General features: G+C 37.8%; 1 long non-coding RNA gene across 1 annotated transcript; it reads right to left on the minus strand.

The window, feature by feature from the left end:
* LOC102183826 lies at positions 1,235 to 23,419 on the minus strand. Its single transcript, XR_001295750.2, has 4 exons — positions 23,167 to 23,419; positions 14,822 to 14,899; positions 1,570 to 1,679; positions 1,235 to 1,457 (listed from the first exon to the last, which is right to left on the minus strand). It is a non-coding gene; the product is annotated as an uncharacterized LOC102183826 (long non-coding RNA).

Below are 23,638 nucleotides of genomic sequence, written 5' to 3' on the forward strand. Positions count from 1 at the left end.
AGCTGAGCACCGAAGAACTGATGCTTTTGAATTGTGGTATTGGAGAAGACTCTTGAGAGTCCCTTGGACTGCAAGGAGATCTAACCAGTCCATCCTAAAGGAAATCAATCAGTCCTGGATGTTCATTGGTAGGACTGATGTTGAAGCTGAAACTCCAATACTTTGGCCACCTGATGAGAACAGCTGACTCATTGGAAAAGACCCTGATGCTGGGAAAGATTGAGGGCAGGAGGAGAAGGGGACAACAGAGGATGAGATGGTTGGATGGCATCACTGACTCAATGGACTTGGGCATGGGTGGACTCCGGGAGTTGGTGATGGACAGGGAGGCCTGGCATGCCGCAGTTCACAGGGTTACAAGGATTGGAACACACCTGAGCAACTGAACTGAACTGTTTTGTTTTTTCCTTTGGGGAGATAAGAGCATTCACTTGAGAATTTTATGAAACTGTTTCAATTATTGGGTAAGCCCATGTCTGCTCTGGCATTCTTGGCTTATTCAAATTTGAGCTCTTCTTTTTCTAACTTATTTCTTCCTACTGCTACTCACATCACCATTCACTACTATCCTTCACAAAATACTCTATATTTCATCTTTATCTATCTAATTTATCATCTATCTATTTATCTCTATCTTCGTTCACATGATTGCCCCTGACAGGAACACTCAACCTTTTATAATATTTTGCACAGGCTTGAGAAGTTTGTTTATCGGGTTCAGACCTTGATTCCACCAGTTATAGATGGTGCAATATTGGGTAAGGCATTCAACTTTTCTAAGTCTCACTTTCCTCAACTGTAATGGGTTGACTTTATTTCTTTTAATTAATTACTTAGTTAATTTTATTTTTGGCTGCTCTGGGTCTTCGTTGCTGCACTTGGGCTTTCTCTAGTTGCTGTGAGCAGGTGCAACTCTCTAGTTGAGGTGCATGGTCTTCTCATTGCAGTGCAGTGGCTTCTCCTGCAGCAGAGCATGGGTTCTAGGGCACATGGACTTGCAGCTGAGGCTCGTTGGCTTAGCTGACTTGCAGTATGTGGAGTCTTCCTGGACCAGGGATTGAACCCACATCACCTGGGTTTAATATAAACTTAAAGTTGAATATAAACTTTGCAGGTTTGGGGGGGCAGGAATAAAATTAAAGTATACTAAGCACCTAATAATAAGTAATACCTCATCCTGTGGTATAGATTGGGATCTTTAAGAAAGACTTTGAGCTGGAGATTTGTTTGTAGGAAATTTATTCGGGAGCGTTCTTGGAAACAATACCTTTGGTAGTGAAGGAGGTATGACTGGAGAGGGGAGAGAGAGGTGGCACTATGATACAGTTACAATGAAGATCCCAACCCACTTTGCGGAATTCTTTGAAGCTGAGATGGCCTTTAGAATTATCCCAAATTGTGTCAAGGTGCTGGTCCTTTGTGCTGAGCATCAACCAGTCATTGGAGGAGGGCTGATCCTGGAAAGGGAGCATAGTCTTGGATAAGGTGACTCCTTTCATCTGAGGGCAATTTCCAGTAGGTGACAGACTGAATGATTAATACTGAAGCAGGAAAATATGCGTAGCATACCCCAGCATCCATAGAGATAGGATGGCTTAGCTCTACTCTTGGCATAGCTCAGATCCACTTTCTAGGAGAAGCTCCTTCATGATCCTGATAGACATATTTACCTGGAGAAACTTAAAAGAAAAATGTTAACAAGACAGCTAGCAAGATAGCAGTTAGCCATAGCTGCTACTTCTGTAGCTGCTACTGCTGTAGCTGCTATTGAAGCTGCAACAGATATTCATTGTCTGCCATCTCTATCACGGATTTTAAATTTCCCTTGGTTAGCTCATATGCTGGTCGAGGTGACTTACCTTCTGGGGATAACCCAGACTCTCATCTCTCAGAGGTCTGATCTCAAGGTCACCATGCCTTTCTCGGTCTGTGCTGCCTCACTTCTCCATTCACTGTCAGTATTGGTGAGGAAGTATCAAGAAACACTGAGGTACATCACATGCATACCAAACACATTCTTCCTTGCCTCCTTTGAGTAATGGCAAATCTCCCTTCCTTGATAATCAAGGCTAATCATCCCTGCTAGCATAGTCATCTCTTTCCTTGCTGTAGGTCTCTTAACAAAGTGACTTAAAGTTTAATATAATGTTCCCCACTGAAAGCATTTCCTTCTGGGAGTCAACATCTCTAAACAGGCAAGTAGGGGAGGTACAAATTCCTCAAGTCAATGGGAATTATGGTAGTGGCACCACTCATTTATACTTCTTGGGTCCTGGACTCAGGTACTCTGTGGACTGAATGTATAATTTCTTAGCTGGCCCCTTCACTATATCCTTCCATTATTCTGTCAGGCTAGCTAAGTGGTGCAGCATGAGATATGCCCAGTGGGTTCAATGGTCTTGTGCCCAGCACCACACTTCCTTTGCTGTAGAGGATTCCTTAGTCTTATGGAGTGTTGTATTGTTAGTATTCCTGTATTAATAGTGAAAGTCTGCACACCCTCTGCTGATGGTGCTAGTTGAAGCCCTCAAGTAAAAAAAGGCAAATCTATACTAAGAATACATGTGGAATATAGGTAGAAGTGGTCCAATATTATCATCAGCTTCTCCAAAATTGTTCTACTTGAAGAAGTACCATATAGAGGACTCAGTGATGACTGTTTCAGGCATTTGGCAGTGGTGGTAGCTAGATCAGCTTCAGTGAAGGAGAGCTAGCTTGTGCTTTAGATCCAGTGCAAAATTTCCATTCCTCCCATGAGGTTATTCTATTCCTGCATGTATTGTGCAAGAATGGGGGCTTCCAATGACAGGAAGGGTGATGTCAACTATTGAGTAATTTTTTCTATTTTGTTATTTAAGGCCTCTTCTCTGGCAACTGCTGTCGTGTGAGAGACATTATGTGATACAAAGATCTTCATATTTCATGACCACTCATATTAAGCCATCCATATGGATCAGAAGATCCCCTAGAGAAGGAAATGGCAATCCACTCCAGTATTGTTGCCAGGATAATCCTATGGACAGAAGAGCCTGATGGGTTACAGAGCATGGGGTCACAATGGCTGAGCAACTGAGCATGTATACATTCCTTTTTCCTAAACTTCGCTACCCCTCACCTGCCAATCCTTTCTCTATCAGGATTCAGAATAACCAATTCAATTAATTACAAGGCTGTATACATTCTAACTGAACTAATCATTTTATCCAAAGTGGGCGCCTGGGGAACAAAATAACTGAATTTAAAGCCAAAAGCTCTTCCTGTTAGGAAAATTTCCTTCCACTGGTTTTTTTCAGTACTACCCATGTGTAAGCAGTAGTGTAGCTGTCATTCATTGTTGGCCTGTATAAAGTTTGAGTTAATCCATCCAAGAATCCACCTGATGGGAAGCACTGACAAGTCCAAGACCACTGCATATCAAAGATCTTCAGTGACTGGCTCATCTCTGAATCTTCTTTGGGTTTATTTCTAACCTGGAATGCATGTGTCTCACCAAGATCTCCAATATGCTTGCCACTTCTGGGTCATTCTGTCTAACTAACATGACAGTATTAAGATATTAGGCCAAACTGATTTTCTGCAGAATATCTATGTGATGTAGGTCTTTGGATGATCCTTTGGCAGGGAGTGAAAGAACCTCGAGGACAAGATAAGACATATATGCGATTGTCTGTCTCAAGTGATTGTGAGCTGTTCCTAATCTTCCATTCTGCTACAATTAGAAAAGAATGCGCTTAACCCAATCAGTGATCATATTCAGTCACCTGAGTCTTTATTAATCTGCTCTAACAAAGTTACTATACCAAGCATGGCAGCTACAAGAGGGGCTAGTACTTGGTTGAGATTTTCAGTTCAGTTCAGTTCAGTTGCTCAGTCGTGTCTGATTCTTTGCGACCCCATGAATCATAGCACGCCAGGCCTCTCTATCCATCACCATCTCCTGGAGTTCACTCAGGCTAACGTTCATCCAGTCAGTGATGCCATCCAGCCATCTCATCCTCTGTCATCCCCTTCTCCTCCTGCCCCCAATCCTTCCCAGCATCAGAGTCTTTTCCAAGAAGTCAACTCTTCACATGAGGTGGCCAAAGTATTGGAGTTTCAGCGTTAGCATCATTCCTTCCAAAGAAATCCCAGGGCTGATCTCCTTCAGAATGGACTGGTTGGATCTCCTTGCAGTCCAAGGGACTCTCAAGAGTCTTCTCTGACACCACAGTTTGAACGCGTCAATTCTTTCGTGCTCAGCTTTCTTCACAGTTCAACTCTCACATCATACATGACTACTGGAAAAACCATAGCCTTGACTAGACAGACCTTTGTCGGCAAAGTAATATCTCTGCTTTTTAATATGCTATCTAGGTTGGTCATAACTTTCCTTCCAAGGAGTAAGCATCTTTTAATTTCATGGCTGCAGTCACCATCTGCAGTGATTTTGGAGCCCCCCAAAATAAAGTCTGACACTGTTTCCACTGTTTCCCCATCTATGTGCCATGAAGTGATGGGACCAGATGCCAGGATCTTAGTTTTCTGAATGTTGAGCTTTAAGCCAACTTTTTCACTCTCCTCTTTCACTTTCATCAAGAGGCTTTTTGGTTCCTTTTCACTTTCTGCCATAAGGGTGTTGTCATCTGCATGTCTGAGGTTATTGATATTTCTCCCAGCAACCTTGATTCCAGCTTGTGCTTCTTCCAGCCTAGCATTTCTCATGATGTACTCTGCAGAGAAGTTAAATAAGCAAGGTACCAATATACAGCTTTGACGTACTCCTTTTCCTATTTGGAACCAGTCTGTTGTTCCCTGTCCAGTTCTAACTATTGCTTCCTGGTTTGCATACAGGCTTCTCAAGAGGCAGGTCAGGTGGTTTGGTATTCCCATCTTTTTCAGAATTTTCCAGTTTATTGTGATCCACACAGTCAAAGCCTTTGGCATAGTCAATAAAGCAGAAATAGATGTTTTTCTGGAGCTCTCTTGCTTTTTTGATGATCCAGCGGATGTTGGCAATTTGATCTCTGGTTCCTCTGACTTTTCTAAAACCAGCTTGAACATCTGGAAGTTCACGGTTCATGTACTGCTGAAGCCTGGCTTGGAGAATTTTGAGCATTACCTTACTAGCGTGTGAGATAAGTGCAATTGTGTGGTAGTTTGAGCATTCTTTGGCATTACCTTTCTTTGGGATTGGAAGGAAAACTGAACTTTTCCAGTCCGGTGGCCACTGCTGAGTTTTCCAAATTTGCTGGCATCTTGAGTGCAGCACTTTCACAGCATCATCTTTCAGGATTGAGATTTTAATAGATTTTCAGGTTGAGATTTTAATAGTCCATTATTAATCCTCCAGGATCCATGCTTTGCTTTTTGCAGACCTGAGGTTCCACCATTCACTTGCAAAATGTCTAAAGCTAGTATGTCAATAAATATTAGATGCTCTCTTACCTGCCTCACCAACAGGGGTACTTCCTATAATAACTGTTCCTACCTTGCTTCTATTATTATTTTGGCTCCTATTACCCATGTTGTTATCAGGAAGCACAGTTCTGTGGTCACTACCAGAGAACAATTTAACAATTGCACCAGTACTACAAGTATCACTGAAGCTCTCTTTATCATCTTTGATGGAATCTTCAATGTTTACTGGTGATCTAGCACTAAAATTCTATTTGTGAGCCTGAGTAGGTAGATAATAATCCCCTCTCTTTCTCTTTCTACTAAATTTGACTATTTTTACCACCTCCTATTATTCTTTTCCAAGCCACCACTATATCCTATTATGGTCCATAGTGGCCCAGCTTCATCTCTACAGTCTCTTTGGATCTGCTTCTCCTGGTTCACTCCTCTGTAGCATAAATGTTACCTTAACAGACAAGTCATATGTGTTCATCTTATCTTAAAGACCACTTCCAATTATTCACTATCACCTTTTATTGTTACATTTCCGTTTATAGCACTATCACTATCTGACATTATATTAGACATATATCTATTTATTTTCTATATGTTTATCTTCTAGATTATACTCTGTGTAAGGACAGAGTTTATTTCATTCTTTATCTTTAGCGCCTAAAATTGTACCTAATATGCAGTAGGCGTGAATACATATTTATCAAATGAATGAATGACTTCTTAGTGTTATCAGATATTGCACTGATGATCTCTGTTGGACATATATGTGAGTTCTAAGTGAACCAATGACAGAAGGCACAGACCTCTATTAAGCTCAGAATTGTCTTCTCTGAGTTAAATTTGGCTTGGATTTTTAAGATGAAAGGCAACATTCTGTTTTCTAAGTGGCCCAATTTCCTTTTGCATTGACATCCATTTTGGAGCCTCTATTGTGCTGTGAACTTTGCTCTTACAGAGTCTATTGTTTGCCTTGCACCAACAAAGAATCCCTTGGAATTAAAACAAAAGGTATTAAAAGAGATACCATATCAATTTTTTTTCCCCGTTTTCTTTTCTACTCTTGGCATCTAGATTCTCACGTATCCCCACGACCAATCTGATCCGGGGACTATTAGGAATCTTGTTCTTTCCATAATCTCTCTGCTATCTTGCTGGGTGTTAGAGGGAGCAAAAAGGGGCAGGGTCACTAAAATTACCTTATTTTTTGTAAATCTTTTGGATAGAATTTTTAGTATGTGATGAATAAGAATCTTAGCCTTTTGTTACTTTGAAATATTTAAGTTATCCAAGTTCAAATAATATTTACATAATTTATTTAGACATAAATCTATGAATTGCAAATCTACCAAAGAAGTTACATCTATCTGTGTTTCAATATTTATTTAAAGTCTTTTTCTTATATCTCTATGCAACATCTAGAGGACTCCCTAGGAGATTAATGGATAGGAGAGAAAACACTAATGTTTTATAGGTTAACTTCAGAAATATTTAAGTTTTCAAATGTCGACCAAGTCTGGGTGAACACCTCACTATTTTAATTTTTTTTAAAATATTTTTGTGTATCTTATTAACAGTGCTATTCTACTAGAATATAAACTCCCTAAGGGCATGGATTAATTTCTATTTTTTTCGCCCTGCTTTTCTAAAATATCTGGAATAGTTCCTAGCATATATTAGGTACTTGAAATAAGAATTTCTTGAAAGAATTAAAATCTGGTATTTTTCCTGCTTGTCTGAAATTTCTTTATTCCAAAGCTTATTTATACCAAACAATAACCCACATAAAATTTTTATTGCTTTCCTTCTGTGTGGAGAAATAACAATACCTTTTAAAATATACTTTTGATTTCATAAGTTTTCACAAAGTGTCTTGCTTTTTCTAATTATGTTTATAGGTTTTTAAGATGTGTCAAATTTTCATCATCTCTGGAAATGCAATCAGATATTGCAGGCAGTGAGGTCAAGCTTCCTAGAAATAATAAATAATTTCACATCTTCAGAATATCTGGTATTAGACCTAGATCTCTCCAATGATTCATTTTCTCCACAATATTTATTGAGTTATATTTTATGTAAACCATGGACCTCACTGGGCATTAGGAGGTGTTCCCATTGATTTTATACTCTTGTGGGAAAGACACACATTGAACTAAAGAATTCAACTGGGTTGAAATGTGCAAGAATGATAACTGTGTGCCATGGGAGCAAACATTCATGGGGGGTACCTCTCTGAAAACATGATACTTAATTTGAGATGTAAAGGCTCAGTTGAAGTTAACTAACCTAAAGATAGAACCAAGTGTTCTGGTACAGGATGTCACAAGTTTAAAAGTATTGAGGTGATAGGAAACTTGGTAAATTTTCATTTTTGAAAGTGAAATGTATGGTCAAAGCACTGAGAGCAAGGAGCAAAGTATATGATGAAGCCAGAGAGGCTGGCAAGACCCAGACTATGTGGATTCTTAAAGGATATTTGATTTTGAAATCAGTCTGATAAGTCTTGTTTTAAACATGATGACATGCTAGAACTGGTTGGAAAAATTGCTTTAGCTGCAATGTGGAAATGAGTTGAGAATCATCTTGGAATGCAAATTGGGCATTTGAAATATTCCAAATGAGAGACAATGGTGACCTTGACTAAGGTGATGTTAATAGTGGACATAATAGTGGACTAAGGTAAAGAACATGCCTGCAGTGCAGGGGACCCGAGTTTGATCCTTGGGTCAGGAAGATACCCTGGAGAAGGCAATGGCAACCCACTCCAGTATTCTTGCCTGGGAAATTCCATTGAAAGAGGAGCCTCATAGTTTATAGTATGGTCCATGGGGTCCCGAAGAGTCAGACAAGACTGAGCAACTAACACTTACACTTTCACTTTCAAGATGAGTTTAATGCCAAGGATGATTATTTAGTCTCTGCTCTTCTTCCAGAAGGAGAGAACTCACTATCATGTTCTAGATGACTAGAACAGTTCTAGTGACTGTCTCTCCCTTATACTCTTCTAAAAGAATCTGCCCCTTGTCCCAGCACTGAATCATCTGTGGGAAACTGGACTCAAAAGAATCCAACAAAACCTTGTTGGCAGAATTTGAACCATAAAACCTAGAAATGGAAGAAAGATGCTGTTGGGTTCTAGAATGCTAAGGAAAATGGCGATGATAAGAGAGTTGTTGCTACGGCAAATCAGAGCCACACGCAAGTTGAAACTGTGGAAGCACAGAAACCAGGAATTTCTGAGGATCCATTCATTCTGCAGAGAGAAGAATGTAGCAGGTTTAAGAGAAAAAGAGAAAGATGAGTGTGTGTGATTCCCAAGAGGAAGAGACAGGGAGAGGAGATTTCTAGGAAGCTTGACTGCACTGCCTGCAGTTGCATTCTGTAAGTGTCTCCTTATTCTTTTTTTTTTTTCTTTCAATAATCTATTTAAAAATTATTCTAGAGTAATATTTTGTTAGGAGTTTCCCAAGTGGCTCAGTAGTAAGGAATCTGCCCGCCAATGCAGGAGACATAGGAAATGTAGGTTTGATCTCTGGGTCAGGAAGATGCCCTGGAGGAGGAAATGGCAAACACATTCTGGCATTCTTGCCTGAAAAATCCCATGGACAGAGGAGCCTTGTGGGTTACAGTCCACATGGTTGAAAAGAGTCAAACACGACTGAATGGCTGAGAACAAGATTTTGTTAATTGCAGTCATTTGATACTTGTCTCAGATATTTTCAAAAAGAAGATTTTCATTTTTAACAGATCCATTGGATAGTTTTTTCTATACATAGAGCTGCATCTTTCTTTCTATAACATGGAGTTCTTGGGAACCATGCTGAATAAGTCTAATTCCTCCTGCTATAACCCTGTCCACTGAAGATCACGAGGGTGTCTCATCTGAAAGATTTCTCACCATAAAACATCCATAGTTACTTTCATTGTCTTAACGTGATTTGATTCTCAGACCTCTCTCCTATTCTGCTTATTTAACTAATATGCAGAGTACATCATGAGAAACACTGGGCTGGATAAAGCACAAGCTGGGAATCAAGATTACTGGGAGAAATATCAATAACTTCAGATATGCAGATAATACTACCCTTATGGCAGAACGTGAAGAAGAACTAAAGAGCCTCTTGATGCAAGTGAAAGAGTGAAAAAGTCGGCTTAAAGCTCAACATTCAGAAAACTAAGATCATGGCATCTGGTCCCATCACTTCATGGCAAATAGACAGAGAAACAGTGGAAACAGTGGCAGACTACTTTTGGGGCTCCAAAACACTGCAAATGGTGGCTGCAGCCACGAAATTAATAGACGCCTGCTCCTTGGAAGAAAAGCTATGACCAACCTAGATAGCGTGTTAAGTAACAGAGACATTACTTTGCCACAAAGGTCCATCTAGTCAAGGCTATGGTTTTTCCAGTGGTCATGTATGGATGTGAGAGTTGGACTATAAAGAAAGCTAAGTGCCGAAGAATTGATACTTTTGAACTGTGGTGTTGGAGAAGACTCTTGAGAGTCCCTTGGACTGCAAAGAGATCCAACCAGTTCATCCTAAAGGAGATCAGTCGTGAATGTTCATTGGAAGGACTGATGCTGAAGCTGAAACTCCAATACTTTGGCCACCTGATGTGAAGAGCTAACTCATTTGAAAAGACCCTGATGTTGGGAAAGATTGAAGGCGGGAAGCGAAGGGGACAACAGATGATGAGATGGTTGGATGGCATCACTGACTCAATGGACATGAGTTTGAGTAAGCTCCAGGAGTTGGTGATGGCCAGGGAGGCCTGGCATGCTGCAGTTCATGGGGTCACAAAGAGTCAGACATGACTGAGCGACTGAACTGAACTGAACTCCTATTCTGTCATGCTTATCTGAATACCTTATGATTTGTCAATCATTTTATAATAAGGAGTCCAGAATTAAATGAAAGCCTTTGTGTATCATTTATTTGACAAGCTCAGAGTAGCATTAGACTATCACAATCCACTGTAACTTTGCAGTTAACTAAAAGCTCCTTTTAAAAAATGTCTGTATCTGAGATTTTTCAAAACATAAATAAACATCTAGAAAAAATACTGAAAAAAAATTCCTTTAGATTAAGGTGCTATCAACTGATCACCTGAAAAAGCTTTCTACAACATTAAATTGTCACCAGCTACTCAAGCCTTAGCTTATATTCTTTCCAATGGGTCAGTTGATAGTTCCCTGTTGAAATGAATTGTAAAACATACAGATTGAGAGAGAAAAGGGGAGTTCTGAGCCAGAATCCAGGCAACACTTCATGGAAGTTGGAAGTTGGGTGGGGACTAAGCTTCTAAGTCAATGAGAACACTAGGTGGATTGGGTGGATATGAAAGAGGGATCAGCCTAAGTAAGGACAACAAATGAGAGGTGGAAAGATTTATAAGCATTTCAGTTCTAGGTAGCAGTTCTCTGCTAACCAAGGCACTCTCCAAGGCTTTCTTGAGATAGCTGCTGTTTTAAAAGTCTGGAGACAGGTGAGCAAAGGGTATGCAATTTCTGTACTTTGGTCATGGGGGATTGCCCATAACCAATGAGAATGATAAATGTAACAAAACTGTTTACGGTGTCAGTGACTGGATGTAGCTATATTGGTCTCTACAGCCAGGCCTCACAAACTGGTATACAGCCCTCAATGTATCAGATTAGATGATAGGTTAATATCTGACTCCACTGATCCTTATGGAGGAGAGTCAATGACCGATTGTTAAATTTCATTTTCTTTGTATTTGTGGGTGTGTCCATGGGGGAAACAGGCAAGTTTTGTGAGAAGGCTTTTTCCATAGTTACAGATGACTCCAGGGGCAATGCCAGGAATAGACACCGTTTTTCATACATACTTCAATTTCCAGCCCTGCCGAGCCCTCCCAATTGCAAACTGATCTGCTGTGCACTGGCAGTCTGTCCATGTGCACTAAGGGACATGCAAGCATGCCGCACTTTCTGCAATGAGGTATTATAGCGTCTGCATCTGACAAAGATTGTCTCAGCAGTAGTAGGGCTGCCAGTCCGTGGCTGAAGCTAAAGAAGGCAGGGTTTCTCACTATCTTTCTGGGTTAGATATGCTTATGTGGATAAGTGCTTTGTCAGAATAAGTGATGAAAGTAAAATTTCTTATACCTTCTCAGATCTGTCTTGGAGACACTCTCTGTAGCTGAAGGTTTCATTTAGCTTTCATAAGGTTACAATGCTTAATCTCAGTAGGGTTATCAGTTCTGTCATGTATTATAAACCCTCCAATCAAGGCAGTGGGAAACAGTGTCTCTATTTAATACCCGGAGAAATGGTGGAAGTCAGCGATTGATACCAACACAATGATGGGAAAAAGTGTCCAGAGGTGCTACTCACATAATCTCATTTTACAACATCTTGAAAATTCAATAGAAAGGACTCCACTAACAATACCATTACACACCACTGATTATTGTTCTCAAATGTTCCTAAAGCTCTGAAAGCATAACCTAACAATAAAAATGTGCTATAAATACATCCCAACAATGTACTTAACTCTATTTTCCCTTTTAAAAACAAAAGCACACAGTGTTAGTCACAAGTCATATAATTTCACTTAAGTAATTTCTTGACTAAAAGTGTATTATCATTTCTTAAACATTGTATAAATATAAATAAATAAGCTATTCCTTGACTCTGGAAAGTGTTTCCTAATAATTTAGGAAAAAGTGGGGCATGTTGCACCTTGGGTTAACTACTCAACATGTGATCTTTTTTGCAAGACACATCTTGTTTATCATGAGCTCTATGTTATTTGCAAAGGTGTTTGGGGAAAAAAAATAGAAATTTCCTTGCAAAGAAAACACAAAACTTAAGTTTTCAAATTTCCTGCTATAAATGTGTCAGTGATTCTTGTTTTTATCTTTTGCCATTAAAACTTTTTGAATAAGTGTGTTTTTCAAAAGGGTTAAAATTGTAGGAAGTTACTGCTATATCCTGTCTAAAAAAACAAACAAACAGCTAAGAAACATACATCCAAAGTATGCTCCAGTTCTTGAAAAAAGATTTTAAACTAGTTTAGAAAAATATATTTCTTGTTTCCTGTTTGTGCTTACACCATGGAATGAGGGAACACAAATCTACATTATTGAGAAAAAAAGGTCATTATTTCCCTAAGAATATTATATTATTTTATTTTGTAATAGAAGGAACTTATAAATAAACATTTCTTTTACAAATAAATATTTTTGAATTGATAACTTACTAAAATATGTAACAATGTTAATGTTTTACTTTAACAAGTTTCAATTTAAATTATTTTAATACTATTGACAACATAGAAAAGTAAAGTTAAAACTATACTTAAGATGATTTTCAAAACCACTGGACTAGTCTGTATGCTTTAAAAAATTCATATTTATATCCACACTCATTTTTAAAGTGACATGGAATTCCTTAAAATTTGTTAACTTTAAAGTGCAATACAAATTAAAATTTATCAGTAATTTAAAAATGAAATCTACATATATTATTTTAATAATTCCTGAGATATTTAATAGTATTATGTTGTATTAATTTGTCAGGAATTATTAAATATGGTATACTATTAAAGTATTACTGGAATATTAAAATTTTAAAGATATTACTAGAATATTTTTTTCATAGTTTGACTATCAAGACAAACTTCCAAAACCTGTTTTTTATTAAAAATCTGCAATATTGCTACCTTAAAATTCTTTTGACATGATTATTTTAGGCTATATTCTTAAATGGCCATTTTATGCATTCAATCAGATTTGTTTACCGTTTTTATAAACAACATTTATTGGGGAATACAAGAAGCACCAGAAGAGAAAGCTTTCACTCCCTCAAACACAGTAAAATGATCAAACGTTTGGAATAGAGGCAAATTATAAAAATGTGTCTTAACTGAGACGCTTTGCCCTAAGGAACCAAGCATTTGCGTTTGATGATTCTTCCATAAACCTGAGTTTATTTTAAAAAATTGATCCTTTTAATGTAAGAAAGTTGATGGAGAAAGAATTCCACTTACGAGTTTTTCCACTAGACACTATAAAACGCCATCATAGCACCTTGCATTTTTGGCATCTGCAGTTGAACTGCGGAGTTCAACTGCAGATGCCAGATCTTATTTTGAAAAATGGTGTTGTGTCTATAGGATGCAAATGATCTGGATGAAAGTTCAAATCAAATAGAAAAGCCTACTTGGTCCTAGATGCTCTATTTGAGCAGTGAGACGCCAAAACTTCAATAGAACATAAGGAAAAGAGAGGGAAGAAGGGAAAAGGCAAGAGGAAAAGGAGAAAACAAACAAAGCTAGGTTTGAAGACAGATTCCATTACAGACTTCTTCGTGCTGTTGCACCCATATGACGTTGCCATTCCTCCAAATTCAAGGATGGCTGGTCTTTGTATGGAAAGATACCCTGTATGTGATCACCCTCATGGCAATAATCTGACAGTTAGTTGATTAATTAAAAATTTTTTCCTTTAGATAGCAAGTGTTTAATCCTTTTTCTTTGCTGACGAAATTGACTGCCATATATCAAAAACAATACTTCTCTGAACTAGCTGTTTGGATGTTTTTTAAAAAAGATACTAGAATAAAATGTTTTTAACTTGAAAAATATGGGTAGGAAAGCTTTTGAGAGCTCAGTCATCCTTGATGACTCATAATTTGATAAATGCTAGAGACTTTTCTGCTTCCAGATACAATTGTCATAATGCAAAATTATTCTTTTTTGTTTTCCATTATGTTTGTAGTTTCTGTACCTACATAAACTCTCATTTTACATTCGTTTATAGTAAAACTCTAACGAACGATGTGTTCATTTTGTTGAACAACAAAGTCAATCTGGAAAGTAAAAGCACCTATGGAGAACCTTTTTACATAAATAGGGGGCTCCTGTGGAACTCAGTCTTACAGATTCTTCATCTTTCTAAGGACAATGGTTCAAAACCAGAGTTAAAATCAGCAGAAAAAGAGAGTTGCAAAGTCAGAAATTCTAAATAATTCATGGATATGCATGGAAATAATGTTTCAAAACTGGAGTCAGGAGCAGCCGCTGGGGGAAATTTTTTTTTTTAAAGAACCACAGTCAACAACAGTCATATTATTTCAGGTTAGCTCACACCATTGTGTGCATTTACAATGCAACGTTTGTATGCTTCCATTGGTTTGGGAAAGAAAATTTAGAAGTCTTAAAACACACAAACAGCAAATATAAAGAATCCTTTCTAGTTCTTGCAGACAGTATGACTCAGTAGTAAGAAACACCGTTCTACTTGTAGAGTATACATGAAAACATGATTCGATACTTTTAAAAGTAAATCCAAACTGTGAGTCTTAAGCCGGAGAGTCCCTCATTCATAAAATAGTGCAAGATTAAGACAAGTTATTGTTTTCTGTTATTTCCCTTTGTTTATTTCACAAACGCCCCTCAATACTTACATAGATTTAGGATAAAGTTCACTGGAGATGCTTGACAAATGAATAATCACTCATTATCCAGGTAGGTCATTTATCATTCTAAAACAGAACAATGGCATAGAAGCAAATTATTTATTTTTCCTAATCTCTAGGTTAGAAATGTGAATGCAGTAACAGAAAAAGGAAAGTAATCCAAATTGTTTGAGAATAAATATTCAAGTAAAATAGGATATTCTTCAAAATCTCATTTGGGAAAGTGGTAACTGATAACTATTTAAATGGGACCATTCCTCCTCAATTCATTTAAATTGATTTTTACTTCAGCTCCCTTTTCATGGTAAGAATTGTTGTTGTAGCTCCCTGGGCTGACATAAAGATAATACTTACTAAAATATTAATGGGATTTGGATATTAGATGAATCTAAATTACCCTGATGTCTCAAATAGAATAATGAACTGTATTATTCATTATTTAGGAAATAACTCAGTAATATCATAACCATATATTCTGAAAATTAACTTTTATATTAATATTTTTAAGTTACTTATCCTAAATGTTTTCCTTGAGTAATGGTGATGTTGACCCTGTAATTATTTGGGAAAAAGCATATTGTTCACCTTTAGTATGCAGGAAATAACTAGCTTCTTATTTCATATAACTCAGTGAAAATTTCCAAATTTGTAAGTCAATTTTTCTTCCTACCAGAGTGTATGTTTAACCTTGTTAAGCCTGAGGCTTTAAACAGTATATTTTGAGTGTTTTTAAAGATACTGAACAGACTAAAATAATTTATATTATAGAATACTGAATGAAATCTTTATAAATACTAGTTATCTCTTAGCAAGGTTTAGATTTCTTAACTCACATCATTAGTTAACAATCAAATATTGGCTTTATTTTGTTCTGGATCTATGATCATGCAGAATTTGAGTCAGAAGTAGCTCTTTAAATGCACAACTAAAGCTGCAGTTTTCTTTCTTTTCCTTTTAATTACTAAAGGTATTGTTTCCTGCTTTTTCTTGTTATTTGTTCTGATACCCAAAAGGAACCTCTGTGCAGTGCATTCATGTCTGTGACTCCCCTTAATCAGCTGTCCCATAATAGTACAGTTTAAAACAACGCCAACCCCCGCTGCCCCATGCAAGTTGTAGTTCACTTTAAAACCATCATACACCATGTGGCTTGGCAGTCAGAACGGGGTGAGCTGGGGGATATGGAATTTGATCCTGATTTCCCTGAGCGCTTTGCTTTTCTATCTTGACCATTTTGTTATTGACTGTATCTGTTAGCCTATTTGGATAAAATGAGTGAGACACAAATGCACTACCTTTACATCGCTCTCCTTTTTTTAAAAAAAACACCAGGTCCAGATTGTCTGAAGTCCTAGCGATTTTCCCTCAGCTCTCTCTATGGCAGTTTATTAAGAAAGGGTGACATGAATGGGCTCCAGAGATGCTGGTTCTCATATGTTTATTCTACGAGAAAACTCACTTCCATTTGCACAGAGCTCAGAAAGAACAAGGAGGTTCCGTCCCCTTAACTAGCTTTCATGTCTCTGCAGCCACTACTCTGTGCCCTCTGTGGTGAAACCTCAGGCAGGCTCAGAGAGAAAGTATGCTGTGATCAAATGGAGATGGCAACTCTTGGTTTTGCAAAAAGTAAAAAGTCCACCATCCAGATGAAGCTGCAAAGATCACAAATGACCAATCATGCTTTGCCAAAAATCAGAAAGTGATTTTGAGTTATTTATATGCTAACTTAATCTCTGCCTTGGTATGAGAAAAAGAAATATGTAAAAATAGACAACGTAAAAATACATATATAAATTTTAAAAATGAATGTTAATTTTTCTATTCACACTTCAAAAAAAAAAGGTTGTCAACTGGTGATGACCTTAGCTTGGACTCAGTTCTGCAGGGAGCATGTTTTGAGGCTACAGGTGTCTATAAACAGAAGAGTGAGGGTAGGGTGGCATACTATAAAAATGGTTACTCCATCAAAACTTAGGTTTCAAAAAGAACATCTATTTGTCTAAAACAAATGTGAAAGCATCTAAATATTCTAAAGCTAATTAGGATTGGCCACTTTATTCTGTGATATTGAAGACTTTCCTGACTTTATTTTTTTTCTAGTTAGGATTCATATGGGGCAACAATCGATTGTCTTGGTCTGAACTTTGGTCTCTTACTTTTCTTCCCTAAGGTAAGGAAGAAATAATTCAAATATTCTGATTATATTTAATGGTTAGATAGCTTTCCATTCCAGGTCTGATTAGCCTTAAGCTGTTGTATTTCTTTTTCCTTAAGGCGTAGCTAAGGAATAGTCATTATAAGTTTTAAAAATTATTATATCTGTTTTCCACTTGTGTTCTGAAGCAAAAAAAAAGAAAGGCCATTCTTTCCCACCACGGAAGATGTAAATTTTGAAGTGTATTTTTATAAAGTCTCTCACAAGTCTATGGCCACTATTTCTCATCAATAATGTATGTACAGATACAACAACCCACAAATGTGTCTGATTATTGGGCCATCAATTTCACTTTTACCAACTAAAGTAGTTTGACTTTATTATTTACATGATTCTTAAAATATGCAGGCCACCGACCACACAAATAAACATGTGCTTTTAGATTGGTAGAAAGCCTGGTGTTTATGAACAGGGTTCTTTGTATTTTTAACAATATCTGGCACATTTAAGCAAAACTCTGTACTGAAACATGGAGCCTGGATAATTGTGTGCCTCATGATCTGTGCTGGGCAGGGGCCCCAACCTCTGCTCTTTAAGCAGACAGGAGTACAAAAATCTGTTATTGCAGTTTGACGTTTTCTTTGCATGATTAGGTCAGTTGGTAAATCTCCACTTTGCAGTTCTTAGAAGCCCAGATTTCCTGTTACAAAGCAATGTGGTTCTGATTACAGCCTTATTGAAGTCCAGACATAGTACCTATGCTCGGCTAGCAGCTCTACTTCTCATTTTCCATGTTAGCACCAGCAGCTTATTGACCCTACCTTCTTCTTCTTAGCTTGCAATGGTTGGGGAGATTGGAAATCCAAGGGGTCATCTTTAGGAAGGTGAACACAGAGTGAGTATTATTCATATTATCAGTTCTGGTAAAAATGCTCTTTTAAGTTTGAGGAGAAAATCAAAATGAATCAAACACAAAGAGAAACTGACTTTCTAGTGCAGAGTTCTGGTTTCATCTGCTTTAATTCTGTCACCACCAAGTTCATTTGGTGAGACCATTATTATTATATTTCAAAGGAACATTGTCAAAGACTTCTAGGTGTACCATAAGAAGTCCTTATATTACATGGCGAATCTGGTCCATTGCACCATCTTTTTATTACAAGGATGAATTATACAGCTTCTTATATAAATCAATGTAAGCTTCTTTATATGCCTGTATAAACCTGAAAGCTCACTGATAAAGCTTCCTAACTTGTCTCCTTCTTTTCATTCGTGCTCTCCTATAATCCATTCCTCATAGAGGAGTCTGAATTTTCTCTAAAAAATGAATACAGGTAAGATCTTTCTTTTTTCCTGTTAAAATCCTCCAATGACTTTTTGTTACATGCTGATCAATATCCAAACTCCTTTTTGTGACATCAAAAAGTTGCCATAATCTAGGCTGTATCATTTTCCTGACTTCAGTTACTACTACTTTCTCTTTGGGCACTGTATTTTATTCACAATGACTTTATTCCTGGTTCTAACTTGAAGACTTTCAACTGGTTGTTCCCTCTGTTTGAAATACTCTTTTTCTGTCTCATCACAGTACTGATTTCTCAGCCATCCTTTGGATCTCAACTTACTCATCATGTCACCAACTCAAACAACTCTTCTCAGAGCCACCTTATCTAAAGAACAGCTACTATGGAGAACAGTTTGGAGATTCCTTTAAAAACTAAAAATTAAACTGCTGCTGGTGCTAAGGTGCTTCAGTCGTGTCCGACTCTGTGCGACCCCATAGACGGCAGCCCACCAGGCTCCCCCCATCCCTGGGATTCTCCAGGCAAGAACTAGCAATCCCATTATTGGGCATATACCCTGAGAAAACCATAATTCAAAGAGACACATATACCACAATGTTCATTGCAGCACTATTTACAATAGCTAGAATATGGAAGCAACCTAGATGTCTATGGACAGACGAATGGACAAAGAAGCTGTGGTACATTTATACAATAGAATATTACTCAACCATTAAAAAGAACGAATGTGAGTCAGTTTCAATGAGATGGATGAACCTAGAGCCTGTTCTACAGAATCAAGTGAGTCAGAAAAAGAATAGAATATGCCATAAATTAATGCACATGTATGAAATCTAGAAAAATGGTACTAATGAACTTATTTTCAGGGCGAGAATACAGAGGCAGATGTAGAGAACGGGCTTGTGGACACAAGGGAAGGAGAGGATGGGATGAACTGAGAGAGTAGCATTGACACGCATACAAACTGCCATGAGTGAAATGGATAGCAAGCGGGAACCTGCTGTGTAACACAGGGAGGGAGCCCAGATTGGCATCCTGTGATGACCTAGAGGGCTGGGATGGGGGGGTAGGGTATAAGTGGGGGCAGGAGGGTGGGGATATACATACATATGCACTTACGGCTGTTGCACAGTAGAAACCAACACAACATGGTAACACAATCATTCTCCAATTAAAAAAAACAATAACTAAAAAAAAAAGAACGCTCCTAGGGCTTCTCCTTTAACTACCTTATCTCTTTCAGGATACTCATTATTCTCTAGTATTCTCTAATTGTTCCATTGGCTTATGTGTTTATTTTTGGTCTCCTTATACAGTAATATGTGCTTCCTGAAAAGGGGGACTTTATCTTATTTTTGGTGGGTCATTGCCTGGTCTGGAATAGTCACTGGATGTTCTTTCTTGTTGGGTGGATGGTTGAATGACCAAATCATTGAATTTATTAATAGTTAAGCCCACTAGCCGGAAAAAGCCCAGGACTGGTCTTAATCTACTACAGCTACGTGAGGGCCCATTAATTTTCATTCCCTAGATTCTGCAGTTACCTTAACTCTTGCCAGAGCCCTACATTCATTTAGTTTCTATTAGTACCTAGAGCGAGAATCCAACACAGGCTAGGTACTTCATGAATGTTAGTACAATTGGAATCTGATATTTTATTTTAATTAAGTTGAGCAACCTCATACTTGCTGTATAACATATTGCTGCTGCTAGGTCGCCTCAGTCGTGTCTGACTCTGTGTGACCCCATAGACGGCAGCACATCAGGCTCCCCTGTCCCTGGGATTCTCCAGGCAAGAACACTGGAGTGGGTTGCCATTTCCTTCTCCAATGCATGAAAGGGAAAAGTGAAAATGAAGACGCTCAGTCATATCCAACTCTTAGTGACCCCATGGACTGCAGCCCACCATGCTCTTCCGTCCGTGGGATTTTCCAGGCAAGAGTACTGGAGTGGGTTGCCATTGCCTTCTCCGGTATAACATATTAACTCTACTGAAAAAGCCAAGTTTCAAAAAAATTGAGTGATAACATTCCTCCTCTTTTAATGTCAGTGAAGTATCTTGTCATGATCTCCAACATGTAAAGGCTAAGCAAGCTGAGAGAGAAAAAGACTAGTTGGAGTTTTTATGGGAACATTTTTCAAAGAGATTTTGTATTTCTACATTACTGTATCTGCTCACATAGAATTTCTTTAAGGAAGTAGCCTTACATCCCCTTTTCCAGAAAAGATTAATGTTAGATGACTCACCCTAACTTGGTGAGCTGATAGGAAAGGAAGTACCCATGTTTCTAATCCCTGACCCCACCCACAGCCCTTCCCTTCATCTCCTATGTCTCTGCCTTGCTGCCCATTCACTGTTGAATGTCTTTGCTCTGTTGGTTCCCTTCAGATTTGTTTTAAAGTTCAAACTTATTTTCTTGTTTTTAACATATTGTTTAAAAGCATGCATAAACAAAAAGCCTGGGTGTGGAAAGAGAACAGTGTTCAGGGAATAGGAAAGAAAAAGGGTAGGGAGAGACTGGTAAGAGTCAGCAGATCCTCCAAAGTTCAAAAAACCTCTTTACCCAAGAGGGTAATGGTCAGGGCATGGTGAAGTAATTCCTTTTCAAAGGTAGCCAGAAGGGAGACTGGAAATGACTAGTGCATTTACTCATCATTGATGGCAAAGCTGTCTGCATTGTGTAGCCCAGACTTCAATGTCCTGCTGCTAAGTCATCCCATGAACCACAGAGTGGAGCGTATTTAAAAGCACTGGCTATTGACACACGTTGATTGGCAGCTAGAGACATTTTCAGATGTGATGGATAAAACAGACGCACTTACTTTCTTTTCTGATTTTACATCACCATGATACATTCTTTAGATTTTTCTAAGAAGGAGAAAATACATTTTTAAGAGGGGTGGAGCCGTAACTGACCAAGGAGGGTGACAACAAAACCTGTTCCGATTTTGTAAACGGAAACATAAAGTACAACAAGTGGGCAGTTATCTCAGGGTGATTCAGACCATTGGTGCTAAGTTGAGGAGGGGGACTCTGAACGGGCCCACTGGGCTTTGCCTTGTACCCACCCTCACAGCCCAACTCTCAATTTCTGCAAGTAAAGGCAGGGAAGAAAATTATAAAACTTTAAAAGGCATCTCAGACTTTCTTGTGTTTCTTTTTTTTTTTTCAATCTGGAAGAGTTCAGGGCAGGGGTAGAAGGAAAATGAGCTTCAAATGGTTAAGGAAACATGTCTGAAGAAAACAGTGAGCAATTAGGAAAAAAGGCCCCCTTCATGTTAAAAAAAAAAAAATGCAAAATTGTGGTTCCTAAAGAGTGTAGGGTGATCCTCCTTCTGCCTCTACACCATTCAGCCTCACAGGCTGTACTGAGCCTCTTCGAGCCTGTGTGCCATCTTAAATTGAGGCTAATACTTATCTTGCAGCTTGTCATGAGGTCTAATCTAGTACTAGGTTCATAGCAGGTAGTCAGTAGTTGATAATTTTAGAAATCAAAAGATAATTTAAACGGGGAGGAAAATGAAGAATTGCCAGTGGTTTATAGTAGGAAACCTAGTCTTCCTTTCCAAATCTGCAGAAAGTGGAAAGTTATCCTTTTATCAGAGATCTTCAGCTACAGAGAAGCCAAATTCAGTAAAATCCCTTTCAAAAGATATTCCATTATCTTAATTATAGGTTGAATATGGATTTCAAAATCAATGAGAATGTGATCATTTAAAACATCCAGAAAAAGATGAAATAGGTTGCATGTCAGGTCACTGACATGGGGTAAGGAAGCTTGTGTATTTACAAATTTTATAAGTAACATATAATTGATTTAAAACAAACAGAAATGCAGACTCTATAAGAATGTCTATGGGAAAAAGACAGAAATCTGAGCCATTACCCACAGATAATTGTAATTTGGTGTATATCATCCAGACGTTCTTCTATGTAGTCATTCACAATTACTTCTTATGTGAAATCATGCCCTGCTATTTTCAATCTTATTTTAAAATATAACAATGGTTTTCAATATCAATAAATATATATGTGCAGTATTTTTAATGATTTGCAAAGTAGTCTTTTTGTGTGGGTATACCTTAATTTATTTAATCAATTCTCCTCCTGAGACAATTTAAGTTTTTATTTTCCCAATTCTTTTTACTATTACACTCTATGCTTGTGTTGGCTTGAATGTTTCTATAGACTCAATTCCTTTCAGCCGAATTGCTAGGTTAGAGAAAATTCATTTTTTTTCCTAAGTTTTTGATATATATTTCCAAACTGCCCTCAGGAAAGTTGTTCCAACAAATGCCCCAGTGTTTATTAGTGGTTGTTCTCTCTTGCTAACACTGGACGTTGCAATTCTTTTAAACCTATGCTTATCTAATAATAGGAAGGTACCCCATTTTAATTTACATTCCTTTGTTTACTGTGAAGCATGGATCATTGTTTACTGACTAGCTGAGAGTCTGCTTTTTGTGAATTGCCCATTCTTGTCCTTTGTCTATTCTTCTACTGGCTCTTAATCTTTTTCCGAGACTGATTCTTAACAACGTCTCGTATATTGGGGCTGTTGTTGGTCATTTCGCAAATTCTTAATTTTTAAATTTATTTTGTGTATTCACAATATTCAAAATTCCAAGTAAAAAGTGGCAAAGTTTGTATGTGCAGAAAAGGACGGGGCACATACAGAAAAAGGGACAGGTCTTGTGCAAACATCCACCATCTCCCTAGATATTATTAAAGTAGCAGCTAAATTACAACATGAGGAAACAGAATTACACGTAAAAATACATTTCCTCATAGCTAATGTTTTAAAAGGATGACCATGTTCTAGAACAGGATGCTGGTATCTCCTTCTGAGGGACTTTGTAAATGAGTTACATACCTTTCTGTCAGGCTTGAATAATCCGAAGGGATGGGCTGGATGACTGCTCAAGAGGTCCCTTTGCCCAGAGTGATTACTGTCTTCTATTTCCACACATGAACTTGAGGTTCAGAAAAGCCCTAGCTCAAGGTTCTTTTCAGTAAATTTCAGCAAATGCTATTTATATGGTCCTTCTTAAAGGGTTTTAAAAAATTAAGAAATTCTAAACTGTATTTCTAAGCTTAAGAACGAATAGAAATAGGCCTGTCTTTCGAGTCTTCCTAATAGCAGAGCACATACACAGAAAGTGTGACCATGAGTCATCTTCGTAAGCTTTAATTTCTTACTGCTCTCTTGTGGCCATTCAAATGAACTGTCCAGATGCCTTTTTTGAAAAACAAATCTTATAATATTAACAGGAAAACTTTATTCAACCAGAGTCAACACATTTAGTTTGTGTAGTAAATTTAGTGTCTCTAACATTTGAACATCA

Source organism: Capra hircus, chromosome 1 (genome assembly GCF_001704415.2).
Source record: "Capra hircus breed San Clemente chromosome 1, ASM170441v1, whole genome shotgun sequence".
Lineage (NCBI taxonomy): Eukaryota > Metazoa > Chordata > Mammalia > Artiodactyla > Bovidae > Capra > Capra hircus.